Source organism: Nanorana parkeri, unplaced genomic scaffold (assembly GCF_000935625.1).
Source record: "Nanorana parkeri isolate BGI_ZX_2015 unplaced genomic scaffold, ASM93562v1 scaffold144, whole genome shotgun sequence".
Lineage (NCBI taxonomy): Eukaryota > Metazoa > Chordata > Amphibia > Anura > Dicroglossidae > Nanorana > Nanorana parkeri.
The window spans coordinates 499179-514389 of record NW_017306412.1 but is presented as its reverse complement, the minus strand read 5'-3'; the positions used below and the strand labels follow the sequence as shown (position 1 = coordinate 514389).

At 40.5% G+C, this 15211-nt stretch overlaps 1 protein-coding gene across 1 annotated transcript in view; it reads left to right on the top strand.

Annotated features, from left to right (window-relative positions):
* Positions 1-323: 323 nt before the first annotated feature.
* The window catches only part of COCH (cochlin), a 48147-nt gene continuing 33259 nt past the window's right edge, over positions 324-15211 (top strand). The window contains exons 1-2 of the mRNA XM_018554153.1: positions 324-333; positions 13009-13053. The gene's annotated coding sequence lies outside the window, so the exon portion shown is untranslated. The remainder of the gene's footprint in view (positions 334-13008; positions 13054-15211) is intronic.

The window sequence follows — 15211 nt, the reverse complement described above, 5'->3', positions numbered from 1 at the left end:
CACAGGTAGGAAACCTGTAAATAAACTACAATATGCCCAGGGGAAATATTTCTGCAGTTGATCTTAATTGTTTTTGTACTACTTCTAATATTCTATTTTAACAAATCCAATGCAATATGGTTGTACTAGCTGGATTGTAGACCCCTGGAATGTTAATAAGACATTACCAATAAGTAAAGTATTGGTGACATGTCATTCTTACATTTTTATTCATTACTTTATTAAACTTAATTTTACTACTTAGGAAAATATTAACTTTATATTGTTTAATCCTGTGCAGGTTTGTCCCATTGTTTAAAATGCTTTCACTCCACCCCATTTTCGTGATTTTAGGTAAGTTAATTTGAAATATATATATGTGTATTACATACAGTTAGAGATTCTGTTCTACCCATGTCTTTATTATTATTACTACTCAGTAATTGCAATGTCTGAATCTGAAATGCAAGGTCAGCTGTCAACTTTGCCCTCCTTCCCCTTGCTGAATCGCTGGTATGAAGTGTAAAAATTCACCTGTAAGGGGGAAAGAATTAGATGTTATACTCACCCTTCTCCCAGCTCCTGCTCCTGTTGCTTGTGCAAGGGTATTGTAATCCTCACTCTGGGGAGATCTTGGGAATGTAGAGAACTCCTAGGGTCTGATTTACTAACCTGGTAATAAAAGTTATATACCTATAACTGGTAACAAATTGTTGAGTGCGTTTGTCGTTTGTTTTGCTTTACTGATTTACTAACCTGACACACACTCCTTGAACACGCCAAGATAAAACACACCTGGATGCTTGAGCACGCGCCTGCGCGTGTGGCGCGATAGCGTGCTAATAGGCGTGAATCAATGGCAAACTTAGAAATGCACATGTTATTAAAATCCTTTTTTTTGGTATATTTTAAAGGATTGCTGCATGATGTTAGATAGTATTGTATTGAATTGTGGAAAGGGAAATATCTTGCTTATTGTGACCTATCTGCCATTTGATTTTCAATTGCTTCCTTTTTAAAGTCACTTTTAAGGAATGGATAATATCCTGTAGGCTATGCTATTCTAACATTCATGATCATCATACCCTTGTGGCAGCCAATGGCTTAGGGGTTAAGGTGGCCATACACTTTACAACCATCGCAAGACCTTAGTCTTGCGATGGTTGTAAAGTAATTTTAAAAACGTACGATCTGCCTATCTTGGACAGGCAGATCGTACTTGCGATCATCGCAAGCCCGCCCCCCTGAGGGGCGGGCTTCCGATGACCGCAATGCTGAAAGGGCAGTGTGCGCGTGCGCACACCGGCCCGTGCGGCATTGATCTTACAATCATGCTAAAAACCAGCTGCAAATCGTATGATTCTCGGCTTGTTTTCTAACATGCTCCTAAGACAAAAGATGTGCAACCGTACAGTAAAAACGGTTGCACGCCTTCCATACACTATGAGATTATCGTACGATCGCGGGATTTCCCGTGATTATCGTGCGATAATCGCACAGTGTATGGGCACCTTTAGACTTTCTGCCCTGCAGTACTTGAGTCCCTGGTTTAAATCCCAGCTCAGACGCCATCCGCATGGAGTTTGCATATCCTCCCTGTGCTTGCGTGGGCCTGCTCCAGATATTCTGGTTTCCTCCCACACTCCAAAGACCAGCATATAGGATTGTGGAAAGTGGAATATCTTGCTTTTTGGAGCATTTCTGCCATTTGCTTGTAAACTGCTTTCTTTATCAAAGTAACTTTCATACAGTGGATTATACTCTATATGCTATGCTATTCCATGTTTTCTGATCCCACTGCCCTTGGGGCAGCCCAACCTGACTCCCTGGTTCAAATCCCACTTAGGACACTATCTGCATGGAGTTACATGCTCACATGGGTTGCCTCCAGTACCCTGGTTTCCTGCCACACTCCAAAGACATGTTGGAAGGTTAATTGGCTCCTGTCCAAATTGGCTCTGAGTGCATGTTAAGGTGCCCATACACCTTACGATTATCGTACGATAATCGTATGCGATCGACTTTTCGTACGACATTCGTAACGTGTGAATAGAGTGCCCGACCGATAGTACTGTACAATCATACGACTTTGACAGTCAAGCATGTTTGAAAACTTTGGTCGATCGTACGATGTTCGCATGGTTGGTGGCATTCCCGTCCGTCAAAAGTCGCATGATTAACACTGCGCATGCGCAAACGAAAATGAATACGGTCAATTATCGCAAGTCGTCCAGGTGTTTTTTTAAACTAGCGCTGATTGAACCTTGCGATAGTCGGGGCAGGGTGGGGCCGTCGTACGAAAATCGTACGACGGTTCGATCATCGGCCATATACTTTACAACCATCGCAAGACCTTAGTCTTGCGATGGTTGTAAAGTAATTAAAAAAACGTACGATTGCCCATCTTGGACAGGCAGATCGTACTTGCGATCATCGCAAGCCCGCCCCCCTGAGGGGCGGGCTTCCGATTACTGCAATGCTAAAATGGGCAGTGTGCGCGTGTACACACCGGCCCGTTCGGCATTTGTCTCCCGAGCACCGTTCAAACCAGTCGAAAATCGTAAGATTTTCATCTGGTTTTCTAGCATGCTCCTTAGACAAAAGACGTGCGACCGTACAGTAGAAACGGTCACACGTCTTCATTCACACTGCACGATTCTCGTACGATCGTGGGATTTCCCGCGATTCTCATACGAGAATCGTGCAGTGTATGGGCACCTTCAGATTGTAAGTCCCTCAAAGGCACAGACTGATGTGAATTTGCTAAAGCACACCAAACATTTCCTGCACTATAAACATAATAATAATAAAAAAGAAATTGCTTGAGGATTTAAAAAATAATTGATGATGGATGATCCTATTGGACATGGTATTGTTCTTCAATTTTGTCATGTGTTTCGTTTTTTTAAATGCTTCCTTTTTAAAAGTATTTGTATATAATACTCTATGGGCTATGCTATTCCAAGATTCATGATGATAATACCCTTGGACAGGGGCGGACTGACAACACATGGGGCCCCCGGGCAATACAAGATTATGGTGCTCTCTTGTGCTCCACCAATACACAAACAACACCCTCAAGCCCCACCTGCATAAACATTCTTGTGTTAAAGAAATTATTTCTCCACACTATTTTTAAAATAGTGGGCCAATTCACTAAAAGATGAATTACTGGGGAACTGGTAGGAGAATTTCAAAATCTAGACCGATATAGGCAATTTGGAAAGTGAGCTAAATGGCAGAAAGCATGGCAGACCTCAGACCAGCACCAATACATAGCAGACCACAAACCAGCACAGCAACAGCACTGCTGACCTGCTGAGGTTCTAAGCAGATGTCTCACCAGGACCCCCAAGTGTCAGTGTGTCATTGTTCTGGACCCCCCAGTGTCAGTGTGTCATTGTTCTGGACCCCCAAGGGTTAGTGTGTCATTGTTCTGGGCCTCTGGAACACACTAGAACGCAACTAAGCTGGCTCACTTTGTTTTGGGGCGAGAGGGGGAATGGCGGTGCATTGAAGTCAATGGCACCGCAGCCTCGCCCCCCGCCCGCAGTGCAATCGCTGGCAAAAAATGCTGCATGCACTACTTTTTGCAGATTGCACTGGATAAGAACGCAGTGACTAATGTGCCATGCATTCGGGTGCCCGCGATCGCACTGCGGGCAGGGGGGAGTGGCCGCCCCAAAACAAACTTAGCCAGCTGCGTTGCGTTCCAGTGAGTTCCAGAGGCTGCACCTTGTGAGGAGGAGTAGGCTACCTTCTGGTACACCTGCATTCAATTTATCAACTGCATCAATATGCTCCCATTAGGAGACTCATATGAATAGAGTTAGGACCACACTTTACAGAGGCGTCTTGACGGGGCAGTGTGGCTTCTACATATTTTTGGCCAAAGGTTTGTGCAACTAAAACCTCTGCTTTTAACACATACTGTTGGACAGGGTAATTTGTTTTGTTGCAGGCCAGCTGACAGGTGTGCTTGGGATTCTTTTTGTTTTGTATAATTCCAGAGGCTGAACGCTCTGGAACGCACTCTTTATGGTGTGACAGGGCCTTCAATGTGACTTTATATCAGAGTTCTTTAAAGTGACTATAATTAAAGGAGGGCTTTCAATATTAAAGATTTTCAGCCTCTCTCATTTTCTATTTACAACACATTATTAGGCTTCATGCTCATATAGCGTTTGCGTTTCCCGTGCGGAAGACCGCACGGGACGCCAATGCTATATGTGAAACAACCGCACGGATTCTGCTCGTTTGCAGCTATTACATAGCTGCGAACGTGTAGAACCTGCCGGATTAATGCGCTTGCACTATTTTGGGGGCTGTGCGGTTTTGTACCGCGTGGTCCCGCAATAGTCTGGACAATGCACATTAAAGTGCACTGTTTTTTCTGTTTAGAGCGGTTATTCGGACAGCTGATGTAGTGTAAATGGAGCTTTACCCTGCGAAACCCCCAAAATACTGCAAGTGCGATAACCCAGCAGATTCCACACATTCGCGGCTATATAATGGCCGCAAACTAGTGGAATCCGTATAGTTGTTTCACATATTGCATTTGCGTCCGGTGCGGTCTCCCGCACGCAAAAACGCAAGGGAAATGCAAACGCTGTATGTGAATGGAGCCTAACAGGTTAAAATGTTCCCATTTGCAGTTCATAGAAAAAAAAAATCTAATTCACATACCCGATCCTTAGGTTTCAGTCGGGGTTTTGTAGAACTCCAGTGGGGGGCCCGTGACCAGACCTCAGTGGGGCCCCCCCCCAGCCTCAGGCCCTCAGGCAGTAGGTCTGCCCCCTACCTCAGAACTCTCCTTGGCTGCAACGCTGTAGGAGATGCGGATCTGTTAAAGCGGAAACAGCAGTGTATGGTGGGCCCAGGAGGCAGGCGGCACTGCCGTCACTGCTTTAACACAGCATTTGGGCTGGAAAGGGCCTCTTGGCCGTGGGCCTTGCCTTGCTGCAGTGGAGTCCCCTGTTCACACCCAGGCCAGGACACCATCTGCATGGGGTTTGCATGTACCCCATATGCATGTTTTTTTAATGAAAAAAACTCCCCAAGAGTGCCCACATCTTTATTTAGATCACATATGCCAATTACAAGGCCCATAGGCCAAAAATAGCCCATCACCAGTTTCTCTTTGGTCTACCAGTCCTAAGCTGTGTACGGGCAACTAGTGTGAGGGCACTACAAGTGTCAGCAGTTCCTGTCCAATATACGTTAATCCTGTTGTTCTGTATATGAGGGAACTACAAGTGTTAGCAGTACATGCTGTCCCTGCTGACTGGTAGTGGCATATGTTTAACGTTGCATCTATCTATATATAGTGAGATGTATATCTATGGATATCCATATATTTATATAGTGACATTCGTTAACGTATATGCATGTTAATTCACATGTGTGGATATGCATACCCACGCATATAATGCACATATATGCATACAATGCACGTGCATTAGCAGGTATATATCTGAATGGATACGCATATCCATACACGTATATGTATTTTGATACACATCAATGCAGATATATTCTTGTTAATACACGTGCATGGATAATAGTATCCATGCACATGTATGCATGCGCATGGATATGCATGTTGATGCAAGTGAATAAATATGCATATCCATGCACCCGCATTGATATGCATATCCAGATATAGGCCTGTTAATGCACATGCATAGATGTGCATATCCATGCATGTGCATCAACATGCATAATTATGTATATCTATATATGTGCATATCTATAAATGCATTTATGTTTAAGCATAATGCATAACACATAGGGAGCTTGTATATATGTATGCATCATTATGAAGATATGGATGTAGATACAGTAAACTACCAGTTCTCCAGCACCAATGGGGATTGGTAGGTATCAGCTAACTGTAGATTCTGGTTGCCAGAGAGTTAATAGTAACTCTCAAGCAACCGCCAGCACCCTGCTTCCCCCACAGCTCCATTCACCTGCTGGCTAGCTTCCGCAGCTGACGTTTTTTTTGCCGAAAGCTATAGAATGTATTATTAGTGTTTAACAGGGAGGTTTGTGTATATATATTTTTTTCCGTTATTTTCATAATCATATGTCACCCTTTTGCCTTATTTATAACTAGATGCATACACATAAGCCTTTATTTGAAAAAATATCACAGCTCCTTTGTTAAAATACTCTATTTTTTTTAATGTTAGCCAATCTCTATTACTAAAGCTATTTGCAAGGTCTATTCACCTGGTGTTGTGCAATGGTTTCATTTTAGGGTCTATAGTCTGTGTGGAATATAACATAGTAGCATGAGCATTGCCCAGTACTGTGCTAAGCCAACATGCAGATTTTATTTGTTAGGTTTTCCATTCATGTAATTATGCTTGTACATCAAACATTTCATGATTTGACACACACACAAAAATGAATATATAGATGTGCTCAATATTCTGTATAATCCTAGGAGGAGCAGCACAGCTTGGACAGCCTTTTCAGTGGGGAAACAGTGAAAGAAAAAAAAAGCATTCCATTAAGCATGGTAGGCATATTGGCAAATACTTAATGAAAACACATAGAAGAAATCATACATATATATCCATAGCTGCCGAACATCAGATTGTGGGTTTAAAGGTGCCCATACACCTTGCAATCATCAGACAAACATTTTCGTCCGATGATCGAACCATCGTATGATTTTTGTACGGGGCCCCATCCTGCCCCGACCATCGCACAGTTCAATTAGTGGGGTTTAGCAGAATTTCACTTACGAATTCGTACGAATTTTGACGTACGGAAACGCCACCAACCTAGCGAAAATCGTACGATCGACCAAAGATTTCTAGCATGCTGGAAAGACAAATGTCGTACAATTGTACAGTATTTGCGGTTGTAGACTCCCCATCAACCTTACGAATATCGGATGAAAACGTCATTGCAAACATAAATCAGCCGATATTCGTAAGGTGTATGGGCACCTTTACAAAGGAATGGAAATTGACAGCAGGTGAGGATAAATTGTTGAACAAAAAAAAAAGCAAATATAACTATTAGCCATTTCAACATACTAGTGTCCTTTGATCCAAAATCACATGAGATAAGGACAATATTTAACAATACATTTCAAACATTTCCTATCTAATAACTCAGTTTAGCGTAGAGTGTCCTGGTCCCGTACACATACATGTCAGTCTGCATTTGAGCAAACCAGGCATGAACAAGTGTGAGCCTTATATAAAGTTAGTTTAAGGCGTGTTCAACATTTTTTTTTTATGCCAAATCACCATGTGAAAAGCAGGTGCGCATTAACTCATCACATGCACTAGAGTCAGGAAAAAGATATTTAACCACCTGTTCTAATTAAACGGCTGAAAAGCGGCTTCTTGAATGTGGGTGGGCGTTTTTAGACGCCCCATCCCGCCCCGCTCCTGCCCGCCAGGGACCAGCACAGCAGCTCTGCGGCCGGAGATCAAACGGAGCTCAGTACACGGGCTCTGTTTGATCTCCTCCTCGGAATGCAGGCAGTGATGTATTACATCACTTCCGCATTCCTGTCACTCTCCGGTACAGAAACCGGAGAGAAGCTGGTGAAGCAGGTCTCTGCTTCATCAGCTTCTCTGGGGGTCCCAAGGTGACATTAGGGGTCTTAAAGACCCCTGATGCCTCCAAAAGAGGACCTGTCACTGCAAATTGGCTACCACATATGGAGCTTGTTTGCTCCCTATGTGATAGCAATAAAGTTAAGTGGGGGGAAAAAAGGTTTAAAAAAATGTAAGTTACATAAAAAATTAAAAGTCACATATCAAAGCAATGAAAAAATAATAATTAAAGTCCCCCCCCCCCCATATTACCCAAAAATTGGGTAATAATAAATGCTTTATAACACAATGTAGGGAGAACAGGTTTTTTTTCAAAATTTTCTGTACTCTTTTCATTATATAGTTAAAAAAAAACCCGTAGTGGTGATTATATACCACCAAAAGAAAGCTCTATCTGTCCCCCAAAAATGGTATAAAATTAATTTCAGTACAGCGTTGCATGACGGAATAAATGTCAATCAAAGTACTGCAGCGCTGAATAGTGAAAAATGGCCTGGACAGGAAGGGGGTATAAACAACCCGGTCAGCAAGTGGTTAATGTGTCATGTCATTCGACCCCCCCCAACCACCTGTTCACACTAGCCATGCAATAAACACCCGATTGCATGCGATTAACGTACGGTACTGCACAACACAAAATTCCTGTGATGGCAGTGCAGGAGGTGCCTTGCACTGCTATTCCTTTAATGTCCCCCAAAATGTGCCAGTTACTCACAACAATGTTACCACAGGACCATGCATTATATTGTATCTACAAATGTAGTGCATGCACTACATTGTTGAAATGCAACACAACGCATGGTAATGTGGTACTGTTGAGTGCCGGATGCAGGAAGTGCATCGGGGTGCAATTGACATGAGTGCATACACAATGCACTTCTTGCACAATAACGCAAGGTAGGTGCTTCCCCTGATTCCTCATTCCCTTGGTGTGAACGCACAGTGGCCTTGGTCACTCCAGCAACATGCCATGAATACACAACAAACCTGCCATGTGATGACAGTGCAGGATGGTTGTTGCATGCCATTCATTTGAACAATTCACCTCTCATTCACAGTGTACCTGGCCACACTGCAACTTGCACTACTGCAAATATCATGCATTTCTCTTTAAAAAAAAAAAGTTGTTTTTTTTTAAAATCACACTGCATCGCATGGTATTTGCAGTACTCTGCTTGTAGTGTTTTGTGTGTTCATGGCATGTTGCTGGATTGAGCACACCTCCTGCACTGTCATCACATGGCAGGTGTGTTGTGCATTCATGGCATGTTGCTGGAGTGATCCTGGCCACTGTACATTCACGCCTTTTGAAATGATTGCAGATAGTAGAAAAGCTATTGCTTCCCTTGCTATCTGCAGGTTGTTTTTTTTTAGTATTCTGACAGCTGCTGCCGTGAGAAAAAAAAAAAAAAAAACCCAGCCTAGAAATGAATAGCTAGATTGCTATAGGCTATTTCAATTTGTAATAGCCAATAGCAAGCTGGCTATTGTACCCGCCCTCTGCTGCTGTCAATCAGCAGAAGAGGACCTTATGGAGAACTTCAGGTCCACCTCAGCTGATTGACAGCAGCAGTGGATGGGTGCAATAGCTAGTCTGTTATTGGCTATTGCAAATTGAAATAGCCAATAGCAATCTAGCTATTCATTCCTATGCTGTTTTTTTTTTCCTCTGACTGACGGCGGCCAGCGGCCCCGATGTCAGAAAGAAAAAAAAAAACAGATAGCAGGGAAAGGTTTACTCTGCTAGATCAAGCAAAATAAACCTTTCCGGGAGAACATGTTTCTCTCCCGGGCGGCCGGGAGCCGCTATCTAATAGGGGAGACTCCATGAGCGTCCGGGAGAGTTGGGATGCCTGATATATATTGGATATTATTAAACTGTGGACCAAAAACCTGAGGATTTGCAGGTACATGCTGCATAAGCGTATGCATTTGATGCACGTGTTTATGCTATTTACTACGAAATCTTGCTAATGCGGCGTGATCGTGTTTTAAAAGGTGAAAATCGTGTGAACGGGAGTGCACGCATGCGCAGTTGGCTTCTCAAGACCTCCACATGCCATTGCTCTGTCAGGTAAAACATTTTCAAATTCGTTTTTACTATGTTCAGGGTGCTTTTTTAAACTTTTTGGGTTATAGGGTTACAATTCTAATTTAGTCCTATTGTTGGTGTAAGTTTCCCATGTGTAATTGCTAAACAGTCTTTTAAAATTTCTCACGCCACTATTTGCATGTCGTATAGCTTAAAGCGCATGCAATACGATGCGCACGTATGTAAATACATAGCTACACGACTCCTGGGCGTGATGCCGTTTCGGAATGCTTGTGTTCGCTTCGTAAATACGGTTGAGCATGTTTTCGTATATGTTTTCGTGTATGCACACATGCACGCTAAACATGTGCATGTTTACGTTAATAAATCAGGCCCCTAGTCTCACTGAGAAGATGCTCCCAGTCTTCTCACGAGATCTTGAATGATCCTCATTCCTTGGGATCTAGTCCGAGGATGATTACGTCACCCCCTGCACCATGGATGGAACAAAGGAGAGTATAATATATTTTCTTTTCCCCTAAAAGTGTTTTTAACTTATATTCCTAGCATTTCATCAAGGGGGATGGGGACAAACAAACAGTGGACCTTGCGGTTCATGCATGTGAATGTTGATATAAACATGTACCATGTGGTTTGCATTTAACTCCAAGCAAAATGTATTTTAGTTTTTCATGGAATGGGAAAGAGTTAAAATCTCTGTCAGGTTTTTATATGTCCCTGTGACCTTGTTCGGGAGGTGCTAAGAACTTGTCTACAACAACATTGTCAGATTCTCTAACCTTTCTCAACTCTACTAAAAATGTGATTTTGATTTGTGTGTGTCCCCATTGAGGAAATTTCCCATGACATCTTGTCCTGAAAGGATGTGAGGACAAATCTTCCCAATAGGGACACAGACAGACAAAAAAAAAATACTGGACATTCCAACCGTTTGCTGCTCTACCCAAAACGAAATAAAAAGATCTAGAGAGGGGTGCCAGTGGTGGAGTTTGTCCTGTGGCTGTTTATCAGTTAGGAAGAAGAAACAAGGGGGAAACGTGGCAGCTCAGAAGGGTAACAAGATTATCATGATCTGCGATACACAAACCAATGCTCCCCTTACTGACATTATGAGGACCATAATGCTTGTTGAATTATGTTCATAGTAACATTAAACCTGTGAAATAAAATAATAAAAAAGGTCATGAGTGCTTCTCTGGGTAGTCAAATGAAGAAAATTGAAGCAAATCTTCAAATAATGTTGTCTTCTCCTCTCCTAAACATCGGTACATTGTCACTACAGGAGCTAAACATTATTGAAACTGCAAAGTACTGCCACCAACCTTTACTAGCATACAGGGAAGACCAGACTTTTCACCAGTAGGCAACTGAAAAGAATCACTTCATGTTCAAGTGAAACACTAATGAGGATGAGTATAAATGAACTTATTCTTACAAAATTAAAAAAACAAACTATTGACCATTATCAAGAAAATTATCTTGATAAAAATAAAACCCAACACTACTACCATGGATAGCGGAAATCTGAGAAAGACGTTCAAGAAGAGTGGTATAGATCAAGAAAGAAAGTAGCTTATAAGAAGACTTTTCTCATGTGCTACACTTAAGAAGGTTCCAGTTTTAAGATTTTTAAGGACTAATTATTGTATGTTATAAATGTTAAAGTACAGTGAACTCAAGATATTCAGGAGGAAACATCCTCAGCAAAGACCATGGGAGGAAAGCTTTCAGCCGAAGAAAGAGTATGGCCTATATTTCCCTCCATTATACAAAGGAATACTTTTCCATATGTTCCTATACAGTGCAATAAGATCTCCCCATATATATCCTAATTGCTGGAGAGAAACCCATTTACACTGTTTTCGTATGAAACTGGGTAACGTGTTAAAATGGTGATAATCTTTCTATTCTCAATGCCTACAGCTCTATATGCTATTGCAATAAATAACCAAAACATTTCTAAATCAGATGAGACTGCTCAAAAGCTTTGTAAATGCCGCATGGAGGATTCCAAACCAAACTTCATAATACATTTCCTTTCTCATACCAAGGACTTGAATAATAAGGTCTTTCAAGAGAAATTGATTTACGTAAGTAAACAGTGTCTCTATTTTCCTCTTAAGAATGGCACTCTATAGCGGATAAAGATCACACGGCTGTGTAGATGAGAACCAAATGATAAACTTGAGAGAAGACTGTATTTACCAATACATCTGTGACTGACCGCCGTTCAGCAAACATCTGGAAATGAAGAATGGTCCCTTCTGGACTTCTTATCACACAGGAACGCTTTTTTGGGATACCTAACAATTATGTAGCTTCTTGTGGAAAAGAGGATGCCTCTGAAAAGGCAACATACAAAAGTTTCACACTATTAAAGATGTATACATTATAGAAGATGTTTCCGGCATTATTTCACCCAGAACATCTGGTGGCCACAAAAAGGAGGTTTCAGTAAAGACTGATATGTAATCAGAGAAAGACTATATTGCAGATTATTATAAAATGTGAATAAAATGTAAAATATTTTATTCCTATAAAATAATAGGAAAATTCAAACGTAAGTTACCAACTATAACAGCAAAAGAAAACTGACATATGGTATATACTGTTGCAAGAAAAGTTTGCAAGACCTTAGAAGGTTTCTGCATTTCTTAGTAGTCACAGTATTCAATAAATACAGTTTTGTTTAAAACATAACACACATCACACAATACATTAACATGTTTTTAAATAAAAACATGGTATTAAAAAAGTAAACATTGAATATGAAGGCATCTTTAGTTTACAGTACTTGGATTTAGCAATTCCAGTCAATGGGTCAGGTGCTCCATTCAGCTCTGGGTTGGGTTTGATCTTCCCTGTCATACAAATAATCATACAAATGTGGTAATCTGCTTTTTCACAACAAAATGTTGTTGAAGTTTGATATGACCCAATCAAAATGGTTTTCAGACAACCTCTGAAGAGTACTTGTTGAAGATCACAAGACTGGAAATAATGGCTAAAGGCCTGAGTATCCTGTTCGGAAAACATGAACACACGGTAAAGCTCAAAGACAGGTCAGAGATTGTTTGATATAGATTCTGGAGAACAATAGTAATACCTGTTTTTGAATGTTCTCACTGGTCATTAAGATACCAGAGGCTCAGAATTTTTGTAATTCATTTCTCTCTTCACACCTCATTGATTGTTATCATTTGGATTAGAACCAGGACAACAATTGGTGAATGAAATATAGGATACATGTAGTACACTGGAAAAGGATACTACGATGAAATTATGTTTTAAAAAAAACGATTATGTTAAAAAAAACAATCATATAAAATATATAATTTACTGTTTTTTAAGTGTGTTATTTTGAATTAAGCAAAACCTTCTCCTTTTTCCCAGGGATTATTGTACAGTCAACATCAGGAGATCCTAGTGCTGGAGAATGTGAGTGAGTCAAGTATATTATCTTTGTTTGTCAATATGTTATGTAATTGTCCATCTTAATATACAGCAGATCAAATTAATAGAAGTTCTTAAGATAATGTCATGGAGTAGTATCTCATTAAAAAAACCTGCAGCATTTTTTTAAGACAAAGCTGAGCTCAACTCATCATTTCTAGGGATGCACCGATACCGAGTACAGTACTCGGCACAAGTACAAGTACCGATACTTTTCCAGCTCCAAGACTAGATTAGAAAATTCAAAAGTTAGGAGGCAGCTGTCATTTGTAAGGAGCATACGGAGCCCTTGTGATTTGTACATCTCTGTTTTAATGTATGAATTTGTTTTTATTAGGGTTGCACAGATACTTTTCGAGTACCAGTGCAGATACTTGGCATTTTCATGAGAACTACAAGGGTTGCAGCGGTTGCAGCTGGGACCTGGTTCTGGTGCTTCACCACTGTCCTGAAATCATTAGTCTGTATTGTTTTAGAAAAACTGTCACATGACAATAAACAAAAATGTATCAGTACTCGTACTTGTAAGTACTCGGCAAGTACAAGTACTCGTACTCGCAAAACTGGTATCTGTGCATCCCTTTATTTATAAAAACAAAATTGTACATTAAAACAGAGATGTACAAATCCCAGGAGCTCTGTGTGCTCCTTACAAATGACAGCTTCCTCATAATTTTAGAATTTTTCTCTAGTGTAGTCTTGGAGCTCAAAAGTATCGGTACTTGTACTTGTACCGAGTACTGTACTTGGTATCTGTGCAACCCTAGTTTTTATAAATATAAATAAAGTGATGCACAGATACCAGTTTTGCGAGTACGAGTACTGGTACTTGCCGAGTACTTACAAGTACGAGTACTGATACATTTTTGTTTATTGTCATGTGACAGTTTTTCTAAAACAATACAGACTAATGATTTCAGGACAGTGGTGGAGCGCCAGAGCCAGGTCCCACCTGCAACCGCTGCAACCCTGGTAGTTCTCATGAAAATGCCAAGTATCGGCACTGGTATATGAAAAGTATTGGTGCATCCCTATAATTTCTATGTTAATTTCTCTTTAATAAATGTATCATTTATTTTATATGTGTTGCTTTCCTGCGATTCTGTAATAGGAAGGACTAAATCATAAATCATATAGAATCCTGTCCGGTAGATGAAAGTAAAAAAACAATGTGGCCATGCCTTGATAAATGTATTGTGATATCAAAAAGAAAAGCTGTTATCCAAGCCAAGAGGTTGAACAAGCCCAGCTGCAGCTCACCTTGAAAATGTTTCTTCAAACTATAATAATTATTTCCAACTATCTCTCTGCGTCTGGCTAATATCAACATTATTAACAATCCCACTTTCTGGGAACTTAATAGAGATGAATATGCATGAAAAGCAAAAGCTATAACAGATACCCTCAGCAGCCATGAATGAATACATATTGGCATATTTAGCCGTACTTGTATGTGTTTCATAGCCTGCAGATGTCAAAGAGCTTGAGCGTCTCTGGAACGTTAAGCAACAGAAAATGTAACTTTGCAGAATATGAGGTTTCCGTGATGATCTTTTAAAAGCAGACTTATTTTTATAGTCCCAATGACTCAACTGTGTAATAAAGATAAAACGCATACCGTATATACTCGAGTATAAGCCATCCCGAATATAAGCCGAGGTACCTAATTTTAGCCAAAAAAACTGGGAAAAAGTATTGACCCGAATATAAGCCGAGGGTGGGAAATGAGGCAGCTACTGGTAGATAGATACCATTAAAATACATTAATATTTATTTAAAAGAAAAATAACCTAGCTCTGTAAGTGGAAAAGGGGGTACAGGGCTACATATCATGTACTACGGATCATTTAACCCATTCATATTAGCAGAGGATAATTGTAAATCTATTGTTCAGTGCACTCTATATGTAGTATATAGTACATGTACATATAGAGTGCCTGCAACAATACATTTACAATGATCCTCTGCTAACATGATTGGGTTAAATGATCCATAGTACAGGGCTACATACAGATCATTTAATACATTCATGTTAGTATAATTGTAAATGTATTGTCTGCACTGTATTAGCAGTATATACTCTATATAGAGTATATACTGCTAATACAGTGCAGACAATACATATATAATTGCTTAATTAATC